The sequence below is a fragment of the Pinus tabuliformis genome, chromosome 7, assembly GCF_031772625.1.
Source record: "Pinus tabuliformis cultivar Carrire ecotype Pingquan chromosome 7, CPIR1, whole genome shotgun sequence".
NCBI classification, from domain to species: Eukaryota; Viridiplantae; Streptophyta; class Pinopsida; order Pinales; family Pinaceae; genus Pinus; species Pinus tabuliformis.
The window spans coordinates 1457004076-1457020548 of record NC_142293.1 but is presented as its reverse complement, the minus strand read 5'-3'; the positions used below and the strand labels follow the sequence as shown (position 1 = coordinate 1457020548).

The window sequence follows — 16473 nt, the reverse complement described above, 5'->3', positions numbered from 1 at the left end:
CATCATGAATTTAAAAGTCAATTAAAACATTGTCATATACAGAAGTTTAAATTCCCAAAATGGATCTTCATTCCCAACATAGATAATGAAAGTTCGTGCCCATATAGATGACATAATGGAAAAATGGCATCATCGTTGATATAGAAAATGGGTCTACAAGTCACTCTTAGCACTCCCAAGTGCATTTCCAAATTGAAATTGCTACAAAAATTACATTATACCAAATATCATGGGTATCCTTATTTTGCTATGAACCCAAAAATCATGATTACTCTTTTCATCAGGCACACAATGTTAATTTGAGGTTTGGTTAGCTCTACACTTGAATGAATTCAATTGTTCTTCAATTTTTCTGGGTCGTACAAAACCAACTTCTTTTAAATGTTGCATATGATTGTAATATAATACAACCTTTGTTAACAACACATAAATCAACCAATCGACCCGTCTACGGCATGCATTGTTCTTTTCACTTAGGTACCTTTCCTTGATATACCAATGGTAAGATTTAATTACATTGTTTGTATCTTGATTGGAGTGTGGAAAATTTATGTACACTTTTGCTCACATATCTGTAGAAAGAAATTTATTATTTATGCATTAACAACATACATATGACATGAAAAATAGAGTCATTAAAACCACTTACAAGAAACTTGCATATTTTGTTGTTGACTAACCAAGTGGTTTTAAATTATTCCAAAAACTCTTTATGTTCACTAAATTCTTAAAACAATTTTTCAACTGTCTTTCGTACAAAATTCATCATCTCGACACGTGCAAATAATTTCTCTTCAAGCACAAAAAATGTGGACCGGGTTTTCCCTTGGACTTTATTTCTAACATTCTCCAACGATGCACGCAAGACATGCCACACAGATAATAATATACACTTGATCGAAGACCTGGAATAACAGAATTTTTAGATAGAAGATACATTAACAATATTTCTTGCCTCTTATAAAAAGAATAAACACATCATATTAATGCTTCAATTTCAACAGTAACATCATCTATGATGAAGGCTTGAACATGCGAATATGGTCACTCTTTCTTTCCAATGTCAAGTTTGGTCAACATCCATTTAGAAATGATAGTTATAGTATTGTGGGATGATATCACCCAAGTTATTGAATAAAGCTCAAAAAGGGGAAATCAAAAATAATATCTTCTTCGTGAGTAGAAAGGTTAAATTTCTTCTCTATATGATAAGTTAGAGGCAATTTTCTATTGACAATGTCACTCAAGCTAAGAGATGACAAGGGGATAAAACATTGGAATTGATCGTTCTTTCTATGCTTGGGTGATTTTTGTGCCATCACTTCAACAACTTATAAATGAACCCATCCACCTAATTGAGTGGATGAATGACATTGACCCCCAATTCAACCAACATAGTATATTTTCTTCTTAACCATCCAATTAACATTCAAATGCTTTATACAAAGAATGGGAGGAACGAGATCAAGCCCATCAACTAATTTTTTGAGGTCAAAAGAGCCTTCTAGTTAAACGACAAAGGTCAAAGAAGGCAAAACCAATAAGATTTTTCTTCAAGTGCATAAATGTGAGGGAACAACAGTTAAATCTAGTCAAGTAGTCTTAAGAGGGATTCATCTCTCATGAATTTTGATTGAGTGAGAAATTCCCAATGGGGGGCCTTATTTTTAACCTATCCAACTAAACATATTAGTTAACATCTATTGGAGAAAAGAGTAAAAATAAAACAAAAAGACCCACACAATACCATACGTATTTGCCTATTTTATTAAAACAACAATAGGTTGAAGCACCCTTCATTTAAAAACAATTCCAATCAAGATAGTAATAAGAACTCAAAATATTTTAAAGAGAATGATTACCTCAATGCTAGGGTTGTCAATGAAGAGGGGAGAATCTCAATGATGTGGTTTGTCATTTTTGGTTTGCTAACAACAATAGACCCCTTGTTCACACTCAATTGCTATTATTCTTGTGTCATAGCTTTGGAACAAATCAATGCAATGGACCAATGAGAATGGTAGGTTTTCAATAATAAAGAAGGCAAACAGAAAAGAAGAAAAAAGAAAGACACTCAATAAAATTTCGATTAAAAAAATATCAAATAATATTACATGTTTTATATGGCTTATTCATTGGCTATCCACCACCCACAAATACCTATTTGAATACTAACCACTAAAAACACTCAACATTTTTACCATAAAACGTATATTTTCCTCCTTATAAATAAACATTATAATACCATTAAAAATGTAAATTTCAAAAGCATCAAAATTCTTTACTATAACCATAAAATCTATAACCTCATTTTTATTTCTATGCAAGGACAAACATCAATCCTCCTTAGAGGACCAAAAACAACCAACCAAAGTTACGTACAACCCAATAAAACACAATACCATCTTTGAAAATGGTTGACTCAAAACAAAAAAACCTTATCCGGTCCTAGTCTTGGCCTAAGACCAATCCAACAAGATAGCTCGCGTTAAGATTGAAAAAAAATATTGTTATTGTCCCTTTTTCCATTAATTTTTATCTAAGATATTTTTTTTAAGTGCAACTTATTTTGTTAGCAAAAGGGATACTTCCTTCGGTTAATTCAAATGCAACGTGATTCATTTGCCACAAAAATTGAATAATACATTGTGTGAGGGATATATTACCTACAAAACTATGGATTGGTGAAAATTGTAAGGGATGGATTCAACTCCCCTTGTAAACCATTTTTCTAACAGTTTTCCTTCGGAGATCGAGTTGTTTACTCAAATTGCTCTAATGGACGGAAGGTTAAAATCAATTCATGGGCCCTCTGCCTCGTAGCTCAGTGCATTAAATGAATTGAAAAAATTAAATATTGGAGCAAAACAATCCTCCAACATATTGTTCATTGGCATATATTATGGAAACAATTTACAAATATCTACCACTCAAATAACAAAATTTGAGGAAGCTACCAATTCTTACATATTTGGATCTCTATTTCAACTTCTTGGATGTGGACACGATAAATTCCATATAATTTAGGTGATTTAAAAATGGAGGCACTTCAATTTCCATATGATATATAATTAACATATAAAGTTCACCCTAATCTTTGGAGTTCGAAAAGGTAGTAACCATGTTTGTTGCTCACTCGGTTTTTTTACAGATCCACTATGTCAAATTCCTTAGATTTGGTCGATGCTTTATGCTTTCACGAGTAATTTAACTATACAATCTTCAATTATAAAGGATCCTGTGGACTACTTTTAACTATAAGATATTATGAAGGTCCTACCATGTCCAAAGTTGAGTGATATTTCTAGGTGTTTGACCGCTATCCACTCACTCACATTGATGCAAATTATAACTTTGATTTTATAAAGAATCTTTGACAAAGCGTTGTTAAAATGACAAACTAACTTTTCCTTTACTTGATCAAGCTAAAATGTAAACTAGATCTAGTTTCTTAGTTTTTCAAATGGAACATGCTAACTAAGCCCACAATGCCCCTTTTCCTACTAACGCAAGACAACTACTCACACAATGCCCCTTATCTACACTCAAATGTTTCCATTCTTATGTCGTAACTTTGAAGCAAATTAATGCATGGACCAGTGAGTAAGGTGGGTTTTTAGTAGTGAAAATGGGAAAGAAAAAGAAAGCTCCATGCAAAATTTTAAATAATAATAGGTATTTCAACACAAATTGGGAGGTGGAAGAAAAAACCACATCACATAATATTATATATTTTATATCCCTTATGCATTCCCTACCCACCTTCTCACTCACAAATACCTATATAGATGCTAACTAAAAGCACTACATTTTTAACATACAACAAACATTTTCCCATATTTTTCCTTTTGAATTACTCCTTTCTAAATAAACAAAAAAACAAAGCAAAATGAAAAATTGAGTAATAATGAGTGTTCCCACACAAATTGGAAGGTAGAAGAAAAAACACATTAAAGGACAATTGTAAGAATTCGGTCGACCACTATTTTTAGAGGCCCAACTCATCTCAGGTCCGAAGACGCCCAACCAAGTTGCCGACCCAATAAGACGCACATAATACCATCTTTGAAAATAGTTGACTCGAAACGAAACACCCTACCAAACTATTTTGGTATTGGCCTGGAACCAATCCAGTCAGCTAGCTCAGAAATCATGGTCTCCCATGAAGATTGGCTCAAAATTCATGGTCTCAAGTTACGATTGAAAAATGTCTTGTTATCTTGTTATTTTCCTGTTGTCCTTTTTCTTTTTTAACATTATTTTTATTTAAGAGATTCTTTTGAAATGCAACTATATTTTGTCAAAAAAATAAACAAAAAGTATTTCCTTAGGTTAATTTGTATGTAATGTACTCCATTAACTATAAAGGTTGAATACATTTTACGAGGGATATATTGGATTATTGTGTGAATCTCACTCCTTATAAACCATTTTTCTAGATTCTTACCTTCCCAAATCAGTGTATTGCCTCAAGTTTCTCTAATGGACTAAAGGCGAAAATCAATTCATGGGTTCTTTGCCTCGTAGCTTGGTTCACTAAATGAATTGATAATATTGAATATTTGAGCAAAACAATCCTCTAGCAACTTGTTCCATTGACCTAATCAATTTTCCAATCTTTATCACTCAAACAACAAATTTTCAAGGCTTAATTCTACAAATCTAGGAAGCTACCAATTCTTTCATATTTGGATCTCTATTTCAACTCTTTAGAGGTTGAGAAGATAAATTCCATCTGATTTGGTTGATCTATTGATTTACTACTAAGAACAAAAAAAATTCACTTCCAATTTGTGTTTTATATATAACCAAACTATAGAATGCACCATATTTTGGTAGTTGTTTTTTTATCCAATGCTTTGTTGTTCACCCGTTGTTTTGGAAATCCATTGTACCAATTTCCCTAGATTTGGCCGACGCTTTATGATTTTGTGAGTAATTAACAATGAATCCTGTGAGCTGCTTATAAATATACACTATTGAGAAGGTCCTACATGGGCAAAGTACAGTTTCTGCAGAGAATAGAATACTCTAGAAGCGCAAGATCTGGTAGCATTCGCTCAGGACTTCAAAATATAGCAATTTTATATTCAAATGGCGATTCAACACATGTTTGATTTAAAATCACTACAAGAAAAAAGGACATCGCCGAGGGTTGAAAAATATCACCATAAGCTCATTGGTGACAATCAAAAGAGCATTCATCACCAAAAACTAAACATCACCAAAGGTGGCGTCACCAAAAGTATACGTGTTGTAGTGACATACAAAGTTCATCATCAATAATGATTTATAATGGCGGATAGCGACTGTCACCATTTCATATGATCAATGGTGACGGACCATAGCCTCCATCACCAAAAACTAAATGTCACCAAAAGAGGCATCACCAAAAGTATAAGTGTTGTAGTGACATTCAAATTTCGTCACCAATAATGATTTATAATGACGGATAGTGAGCATTACCATTGCATATGAGCAATGGTGATGGACCATAGCCCTGGTCACCAAAAACTAAACGTCACCAAAAGTGGCGTCGCCAAAAGTATAGGTGTTATGGTGACATTCAAGGGCCGTCACGAATATTGATTATAATGAGGGATAGTGATTATCACCATTTCATATGAACAATAATGATTTATTGTGATGGATCTTTAATGGCCGTCACTATTGGTGAATATATATGGTGATGTTCATTGACCGTCACCAAAAGACATATTGCTAAAAGTATAGGTGTTGTGGGGACATTCAAAGTCTGTCACAAATAATGACTATAATGACAGACAACGACTGTCACCATTTCATATCAACAACGATTTATGGTTACGAACCTTTGAGGGTTGTCACTATTGATGCATATATATGGTGGCATTCATTGACCGTCACCATTTCATATTTTTGGTGAGGGTCGAAAAATGTCACCAAAGCTCATTGGTGATAGTAAAAATAGCATCCATCACCAAAAATTCATCGCCATTCCATATGGATGTTAGGGCACGATGGAATCGAACCACCAACCTCCTGCTTGTAAAGCAAGTTCTCTTCCAATGAGCTAGCATGCTCTAAAGAATTATATTTTTAAAAATTAGACCTAGAAACTTCATAAATTGTAAATTCTACAATTTTCAATAAATTAAAGTCTCGGCAATATTTTACTAAACAAGCAAAGAAACATCGAACTTGTAGGTCCCTACCTAATGGTTATTGAAGTTATGAAAATTGGGTGGAGGGAAAATAGTTATGTATAAGAAGAACAATATGTTCAGTTGAATAATCAATTAGAAGTGAAACTATGAAAACATTTATAACTTATAAATGACCTATAACTATCAAATGCACCAAATATTGCAAAGTAAATGTCATAAGTGGATAGCATATGGAAGAAGAGGAGGCAGGGACTTGGAACCCTTGTACATCTTGACATGCCTTAGAACTTGGAACATCTTAGCTTGTTTGACACATCTTCGTACAATGTTTCACATCTTAACATGCCCTAGCATTCCCTAACACACCTTGGCAGTCATGACCTCACAACTAGCATTGCATTTTTCCATGACTTGGGAACCTTACATTCACTAGAACACCTTGGCACTCCATAGTTTCCATGCCCTCTGTTATCCTCCATAATGTCCCAAGATGATGAGGAGATCAACAAAGGTAACCACAAACTAAGCTTTTAGTTTGGTATCCAGCCCTACCAAACTAGAGAGGGCTCTCCCTATGAAATCACAACCAAGAGATGACTGGAATGCAAAGGATTTTAGGCTATATAGCTAGGCTCAGGTGCGTTTTTGGAAAATTTAGGGACTTGGAACTCTATCCACTGGTGTCTTGTCTAGCAAGGACTTTATCAAGGAGGTAAGGACTTGGAACTTTGTCTAGGATAAAGAACCTGACATGCATGACAAAAGATCCCCAGAATAGAATACCTACTACCTAAAAGAGTGACCCCTACCCAAAATATAAAACCGTTCTCTACTGTGAACTTTTCTTAAAGATAAATATGTGCATAAAATAGAACTAAGAAAAACACCTAAATTAAGAAAAGTGAGCATCTAAGTCAAACTATAAAAGTATAATAAATATGGCTCTATATAAGTTTGGGAAACACTAGACAAGCATGATTTCATACAACAACAATAGGATGCCTAAAATTGATGTGATTCTTTCATCGTTGCTATACCCTCGTAACAAAACTGGAATCTATAGCATGTACCCCACGACTGTATGCATCTACTAAAGGTGTAGATTGAAAGGATCTACTGAGATGAAGTACCATTAAAGGAGAAACACCTTCAAAACAATAGATAAATTCTACTGTGAATTCAACCCATTTTCACACATACCAAGGCTTCTACTGGGTACACTCTTTCGCTGAATGGAAACTTCAATGTATTGTAGTGCTTCTGAAGAAAAAACACCTTTAGTGAAACACATATAAAACTCTAACAGATATTGTCACTGTGGCCTCGATTGTCGATGATCTCATCAATATAGGTTACAATTTCGATAATTGAAAAACCAAAAGGTGAGATGCATAAATAATTTGAAATGACAAATTTGGGCATACTTTATTATTGTTTAGGAGTGTTAATATATAAAATACAAGGTAGCCCGTTGCATCTTTATGCCACAAGCCAAAGATCCAAAGAAATACATAAAATATTAAATAACATGGTATAAGTCGATTGCAGGTTCTTTTGAAACAGGAATGGAATTCTCCTTGCGCGGGTTCTAATCTAGTGGGTATAACTTTAAATAAGAAATTGATAGTTATGGGGTTGAAATCGTTTCACAATTCACGAAAAGTCCCAAATTCGTTCACTAGAAAGAAGCAGAGCGAGTCATCAGGTTTATGGAAGGGAACACCCTATTCGCAAGAAGATAACTTGAAATTAGTCAGGCATATTATTTCGCGTGTTCTTGTATGCGTGTGCTTTGAAAAGATAACCACATCCAAAGACTCAATAACGACTCTGTAAAGTTTATAGAAGTAAAGAACTTCTGAGAAAACCCATTGCTTAATGAAAATTGAGTGAGGAATATGTCGAAGGATTCAATCTTGCACTCAGCCATAAAAAGGAAGTTGGGGTATCCAACATCTTGCCAACAAACCGACTCCAACCATAATGTGAAATGCAAGTTAACTGTGAAACCTCTTTCCCAATTGTAGTATTGTCCCCTCTTGAATTCCAACAGGTATCTGGCTGCTTAGATCTGCAAAGCTCGTGCCAAGTAAACTCTACATGACACAATTGTGATGTGCAAGCTTGACACACGCTATAGTTTCCCTCCAAAAGAGGGTAATTCAAAATATTATGACAATCTTAATTGTAATTTGATCATACACTATTGAGGTATTGCATGGAATAAACAATATACTATCAATGCACTAATGAAGAACTCAAAATAAATGAATTTCTTTTGCTACAATAGCGCCTCTTAGGATTCTCGGATAAAGCACCTAACCTGCATGGAAAAAGCTTCCTAGAATAGAGTACCTCCTACCTAGAAGTGTGTCCCCTGCTCAAAATATATAACCCTTCTCTACCATGCGCTTTTCTTAAAGATAAATATGTGCATAAAACATAACTAAGAAAAACACCTAAATTAAGAAAAGTGAGCATCTAAGTCAAACTATAGGAGCATATTAAATATGGTTGTATCTATGTTTGGGAAACACTAAACAAACATGCTTTCATACAACAACCAAAATATGCCTAAAATCGATGCACTTCTTTCATCGTCGCTACAACCTCATAGGAAAACTATAATCTACAAGATGTATCCTAAGGCTGCATGCATCTACTAAAGGTGCAGACCTAAAGGATCTAATCAGATGAAGTATTGTTGAAGGAGAAGCACCTTCAAAACAACAGATAGAGTCTAATGTTCATTCAACCCATCTGCACACAGGCCAAGGTTACTACCAGGTACACTTCTCCCCTAAAAGGAAACTACAGTTTATTGTTGTTGTACTGAAGGAGAAACACAGATAAAACTATAACATATATTGTCGTTGTGGTATTTGTTTTAAAAGATCTCATCAATATAGGTAACAACTTCGATAATTGAAAAAACAGAAGGTGAGCTACATAGATAATTTGAAATGATAAATTTGGGCATACTTTATTATTTTTTAGGAGTGTTAGTATAGAAAATGCAAGGTATCCTGTTGCATCTTTATATCACAGACCAAGGATGCGAATAAATATAGAAAAGATTAAATAGCATGGTACAAGTCGATTGCAGGTTCTTTCGAAACAAGAATGGATTTCTCCTTGTACAGATTCTAATCTATTGGGTATAGATTTAAATAAGAAATTTATAGTTATGGGGTTGGAATTGTCTCACGATTCATGGCAAGTCCCAAAGTTTTTCACTAGAAAGAAATAGAGCGAGTCGTCAAGTTTATGAATTGGGAACACCCTATTCACAGCTAGATAACTTCAAACTAGCCTGGCATATTATTTCTCCTCTTCTTGTACGTGTGTGCTTTGAAAATCCAACCACCTCCAAAGACTCAAGAACAACTCTAGTACAGTTTATAGGTTTGAAGCACTTTTGAGAAAACCCATCACTTAATGACAATTGAGCGAGGAATATATCTAAGGATTCAATCTTTCACTCAATCATAAAAAGGAAGTTGGGGTATCCAGCATCTTGGCAACAAACAGACTACAACCATAATGTGAAAGCGAGGTTAACTGTGAAACCTCTTTCCCACTTAGTAGTATTGTTGCCTCTTGAATACCAAAACCTATCTTTCTGCTTAGATCCACAAAACTTGTTCCAGGTAAACTTTGCATGATACAATTGTGACGTGCAAGCTTGACACACACTCTAGTGTCCCTCTAAAAGAGGGTAAGTCAAAATATTATGACAAGCCTAACTGTAAGTTGATCATACATTGTTGAGGTATTGTATAGAATAAACAATATACTATCAATGCACTAATGAAGAACTCAAAATAAATGAATTTCTTGTTGCCACAATAGCGCCAGTCTTGGGATTCTCCAAGGAGCCACTAATTTATACACATGTGGAATCTTTACTTGGTCTGCAACAATATTAAGCAATTGTTGTGATCAATCTTTGCCCTCCCATGGAAGGTCTATACAGAGTCAGCAATAAATTGATTTAAAGGTGAGGTATATCCCTGACAAATAGGAGTCCGACTCTTCAACTCTAATTTAGTGGCAAGGAAATATTCAACTGTAAATGCTTGATCTTCTACAGTGTAAATTTCTAGATAAATGGCTAGCATAAATTTGTCCATTATCCACATATCCCAAAAAACCATGTATGTCTGGACTCTGTTTGTCTGTAAGAGAGGGGAGATCACATAAATAATCCATTTTCAAAAGAAAAAGTTAAATCACAACATTCTATGGATATTTTTTTTTAAATTTTATTACATACCTTAGAAAGTTAGAAAGGACATAACTGAAGCTTCCCTCTCCTTCCACACTTCATTAAATATGCCCCTTTTCCAACGCAAATGTGGCCAGCAGAATCACAATCAGCAAATAGAATATGAAAAGTAAGTTTAATGAATTAAACTAACTTTGTTATACCTCAAGCAAATGGACTATGAGAAATTGGATTCATTCTCTACCAAAGATGATATAGCAAGATCTAATTACATTTTTAACTTAAACATAGGTAAATTGGATTCATGCTCTGCAATAAATGATATAACATTGAGATCTAATGACATTTTCAACTCAAACAAAGTTAATTTGAGTAAGATCAAGCTACAAAATGATGGCATCCAACTTCTGAGTGGAAGTTACTGTATATATCTAGATAGAGGCTATAACATAAAGATATTTGTTATATGTGAAGATAAAAAAATGAAAGGAATGTGAAATTTTGACCATCAACTATAAGTTCCTTTCAAGGACTAGATCAAACCATGACCACGTTCTCAAGATAATCAACTCACCCATGCTAGTATGCTTCTAGCAGTTTTATGATAAAATTTAAACTCAATAAACTTCAAACTACATAAATTAACCAACAATATGTTTGAAGTTGGTTACCTAAGGATTATATCATACTAAATTACCTTTTGCATCTAACATTGAAAATGATTGTGAAAGAAATGAAGACAAATAAGTGATTATGATGGATGCATGTGATGAAATAAAAAAAAAAAAAAATACCTTTCTTCTTGTTACTGATGAGCCTTTAGGGGATTCTTGGATGCAGTTGATCCTGATCTCCTTTCTGAAATCAAAGAGACACTTTCTAGCTACTCTGATTTGACGGACAACAACCCTAATGCTCATGAAAATGAATATGGAAAGCAATAAGCATCGATGAACATGGTCTTAAAGAAGGTGTCTCAAAGTCTAATATGGATAGTATTTTAAATTTCTACACCTAACAAAGGGTTTTCCCAGTTGGGTTCCCTAGAAAATTTTGTTTTTTTTGCTATAGTGTGACTGTGTTTTATTTTTGTTCTATTCCACTACAAATTGGTAAAGATATTTTTTGTCTTGGTACAATAATTAGTTTCAGCTTTATTCATTCAAGCAATAGCAAAATTTCAAGGAAATTCTGCACAAGGGACAATTATCCTATAATTTCACTTATATATTTACAACTAAATTTTTATCCAAAGTGTTTAGGTTACTAGAAAGTGGTATCTCAACATTGCAAGGCATAAATCATACTATTCAATAAGGTTGAGACTTGAGATACAAAAACCTTCCCAAGTTATGCAAGCAAGAAAATTGCTGATTTTTAGTTCTAAATCTATCCAACCAGAACAAGGTTATGCCATTTTCAACACCTTCTAGTCAAAGTTATTCCTAGCCTCATTCAACTCAATTAAGAATATGTCAATCTTATTGAGATTTCTTCTTCAGTTCATGCTTCTAAGTTATATGTTAATGTAACCTAATATATCATTTATGTTAAGTGATTATCCATTCAAAATTACTTAGTTCATCCAGCGCATCTACCTAATTTTCTAATCAGTTTCTGGGCAGACTCTATCAGACATTTGCAACATAAAATAGAACATTGTTTTAGTACCTAGTGTTATAAAACTCTAATCTAGAAAAAGTATTTTGGGTTGTTTCCCTACAAATATTTACGAAATTTTCAATCCTAAAGCCATTTCAAGGTGAATTTTAGTATTATTTTTGGAAAATTTGAATGCAACTAAAAGAAATTATTTTTGTTTTCTCAAAAGATTCCAGCACCAAATATGAGTGAATTCACAGAACTTAAGATTTGGAAATAATTAAATTTCACTTCTCTTTTCCAAGAACATATATGAGTGAATTCACAAAACCTGAGATTTGGATTCTGGATTTTGCAAACACTTAAATTTCACCTCATTTATTAGGATTGGAAGTTCCTTGAGATGCAAACATGTAGCATTAAGGATCTACTTTGCTTGTTTAAGGACAATGTTCAGTTTCTAAATAGTGATACAAGAATCCTTGTATACGTGCCTGACAGAGTTCTTTGGTCACAACTAATGAAACTGAAATCCATCAATACATAACAGACAAAGTAGAATGTAAGAGAGAATCTACTTTTCAAAATATACTTTGACAAAGATAAACATCTATACAGTCATATAAAGTTGTCACGACACCAAAAAGGGAATTAAAAACCAAAATAAAAATAAGAACAGGCTTGGATTGTTATGGTTACTCTAACAAAATGTTAAATAGGATCAATATGTTAATATGGCAAATAGTGTAGTTGATTATGATTTATTGAGCCCAAGGGGTTAGCCCAACCGAATGTCATTAATGTTATTAGGTATTTGGCTAGTTCTATGCTGGCAGGTGCCCTGTTCAAAATCCCTTGGGTGAGGTGCACTAGTCAATGCCAATGGGTTTACCAGGGATGCCATCCATGAATGTGGGGAAACATCCATTGGGATTCCCCAGAGAGTTTTTCTTGGAAAGAATAAAAATAGGATTTCCTAAAGAGAAATTTTGAGATGCATACAGTGTACACCCAATAAAATCAACTCTATAAAGCCAAACCATAAAAGAAGGAAAAATGCAGATGCATTTACCTATGTTCCCTTGTGAGTGTGCACTTCATGTGAGATTTTACCATGGAGATCACCTTATCCTTTTCACCTTCAATTTTGCGGACTCCATTTTCATGAGGTTAACTAAATGAAGTACCATTGTTTACCATTGTTAACCCAATATCTCATTAGAAACACTAGGTGTTGGCAGCCTATTACTTCCAACATCCCTACATGAGATATCCTATGGTATATTTTTTTGGTTTTCCAAATAGTTAGTAGTTGTAGGAATGTGTCTATCTTGACTATAGCTAGTTCTTGATCGTACATGAGCAGTTAAGATGCTTCCGCTCACAACACTTGACCTTGCGTTGCCCATCAATTATTATAGATCATTTTTTTATGACTAGAAGATGATCCCTACCAATGTCTTCTATCTTTATGAGAATTAGTCAGACCTATATTATCTTCTCTTGATGCTAGAGTATGTTCCATCATTGCCCACGCCTGATCAAAATTAGATTTAACTGTATAATTTTCCATCTCTAAAACATGGGCTAAATTACTTCTCCGAGCTAATTCATGAAAGAGAAGCAACTTGTTGTTGGGTGTGGGTTGTACAATTGCATTAGTCCATCTCTAGCCCCAAATCTGTCAAGGGGAGAGCTAGGTGAGAACTTCTAAAAGCCTTTTCCTGGTACATACCGCCATAGGAAGCGTACTTCCTGACCAGAGAAACACCACAAAATACTGAATTGACAATATTGAAATAAAGCTCCACTTACTATACCAAATTCGTTGGACAACATTAGTCAATTAGGAAAGAGCCCGAAGTCCTGAGTACCAGCACCGTAACCACAGGAAACAAAGCAATAGGAAGGCACATCACAGATCACGGGCTCTGCAAAGCTCATACAACCCCAAAGATGGCACCTGAAGTCGCTCTCCCCAGCAAACCGACAATCTAGTGATGCTTCCTTGAACCAAAGATAGACCAAGACTAAGGAAAACTCTGTGTCTTATCCCGTATCCCATTTCCATGCTTGATGCAGAAGCCAATTCCCCTCCCAACCGCATTTGACGATCTCATCATGTTCTGTCGCCCGCAAGCCATAGCCTGAGCCATGACGCAAACAAACCACACCTCATTCTCTTTCGCACTCTCTCCTCATCACCCAACCCCTGCGAATGACCTCCTACATGTCTCTGTGCGATATTAAACACAGTTTTCAGGGAGCGAGGTACAAGTTCCAAAGGCCATTCATTGCATACGAGTGGCGCATGGAGGCCCTTTTGGCTCCACACTCCAAGGCGCTGCCACCTAGCCCCCTAAATGATCACCCAAATCAAGGACTTCAAGATCAACCTTTAACAGTGATTGCAAAGCCTAAAGTTCTCTAGGTTCGAGATCAACCTTTGATTTAATATCCGCCCATGTCGTCCTGAATTATCTTTGCAGAGTAATCGTGCCACAGTTGGCCAACCAATCTGCTACTTTATTACCATCTTAAAGCACGTGGTTGGTAGTGACCTACTCAAAAGACGTCAAGGTTCGTTGGACACGAGAGAGTCGAGATTCTAAGCACTAGCTTCTGGCCACTTTCCATGGGGTGATGTTGTTGATAATTCTTTGGACCATATAAACAATAAGGCACAAGTCTCCCACTATTTTGATCCTTCCACAGTGAAGGTGGGAGGTCATGCTAATTCCCACCTCAAGTCTAGTCATTTCCACCACATTGTTCATCATTACACCACAAGAACTTCAGTATATTGCACATGGGGAGCTGCAGGAGTCCCAGAGGGTACCTCCAAAACCAGTCATGTTGGGGTTTCCCTTAGAAGCCCCATTGAAATTACGTTCAATACAACCATACGAGGGTAGGAGGAAGCAGGAGGGGGAATGGGCAGGGGAAGGAATTGGAGTACGAGCCCTAGGATAAACCACGTTGAATGAAAGATTCAACATAGATAGAATCTGAGAGTTAGGATGACCCGCATCCCAATCTTGTTGGATCCAAATATTGGAAGTCATCTAGCTCCAAATATGAGCGTTGGTTGGCAGTTTCTCTTCAAAAATGGCTCAAATTCTCTCTTTCCAAGAATTTCAAAGAGGTAGCCCCGAAGTGAGCCACCAAGCTCAACTCACCACAGGATTGGAAAACTAATGAATTGGCCAGCCTTCAAGCAGCTCTCAAATGTCTTCTGGGTGGCAATATATTGGGCCAAAAAGAATGGACACATGGTCCCATTCTTCGTGTGTCATGATGCATCCCTAGAAGAGATGGAGCAGGGATATTTTTGGTTTCTTGCATAAAGGACACATCGAAGGACCGACAAATTCCCGCTTCCGAAGTCTATCACAAGTAAGTACACGCTTGTGTCCAACTAGCGAAAGAAAGTGTGCTACCTTTGGCCACAAGTTACTCCTCCATATTTCCTGCCAGAAAGGGCTATCCCAACGGATCATGGCATTAGCCCTCATGAGGCAGGCTTCCTTTTTTTCCGAAGAAGAGAATTCGTAATTTCCATTAATTTCAGAAAATTGCATGTTGTAGATGCTGAACGCATATGCTGTAGTGTGGGTAAACCACTTACAAAACAATACTTCAGGAGAAGTATGCAGAAGAGCCCTCAAACAGGGCAGCAAGTAAAAGGGTATGTAAACCCCAACAGGAGGATACCCCTACCCATTTAAAACAAAAATAACAAAAAATAAAACTATAGCTCCTGAGGAAAGTGCAGAAAATTCGATAATGGCCACCAAGTCAAAGGGGAGAGGCATGAAATGGTAGAGAGCAGCCAAAGGTAGCCACACCTCCCCCACCCCCTCAAAACTATCCACCTGAAGCCGAGGAAACCAGAGGAAAAAACCACCATATATCCAAAGAAGCCCGAAGAAAACCCGACCAGAAACAGCCATGGAGAAGCGGCACGAATCGATGCAGAGACAGACTCCACACCTCATATCCCTCAACGCTCCCCATAACTGCAGAGGTAAGCCAGCAAAAAGCCAAAAAAAGGACCCAGAGCCACAAGGGAGTCCATCAGATCCCAGCCGAAGCAGAGACAGCTAGGTCCGGGGGCAGAGGCGGCTAGGGCAGCCACCTCACCCCCACGAAGAGAGTCAAGAGGCCCAACAATACCCCTCCCTCGCTCCACGGCTCAGCACGAAAAAGCCAAAAGCCAAAATTCCTTTGGTGAGACCGCCAAAATAGAGAGTCGGAAGTTGAGCAGGAGACCGCCGAAAAACCAGAAAGATGTGGACACACGCCGCCGCCGCCCAACTCAAAGCACAATGCAAGTCTCCGGACCTCTGCTGAAACTCAGAGACTAAGCAGTGCGGGCCACCAACCTGGGCTCGTTAGACGAATATGATGATTGGATCAGAGTCGCGCTGAGGAAACAACGTAGGGGAGGAGACCCACAGGAGATAGGGGAGCGAAGGCCGAAGTCGAATCCTCGCC

At 36.3% G+C, this 16473-nt stretch overlaps 1 pseudogene; it reads right to left on the bottom strand.

Annotated features, from left to right (window-relative positions):
- LOC149253238 (protein trichome birefringence-like 11) overlaps positions 1 to 14132 on the bottom strand; it is a 59301-nt pseudogene extending 45169 nt beyond the window's left edge.
- Positions 14133 to 16473: the final 2341 nt, after the last annotated feature.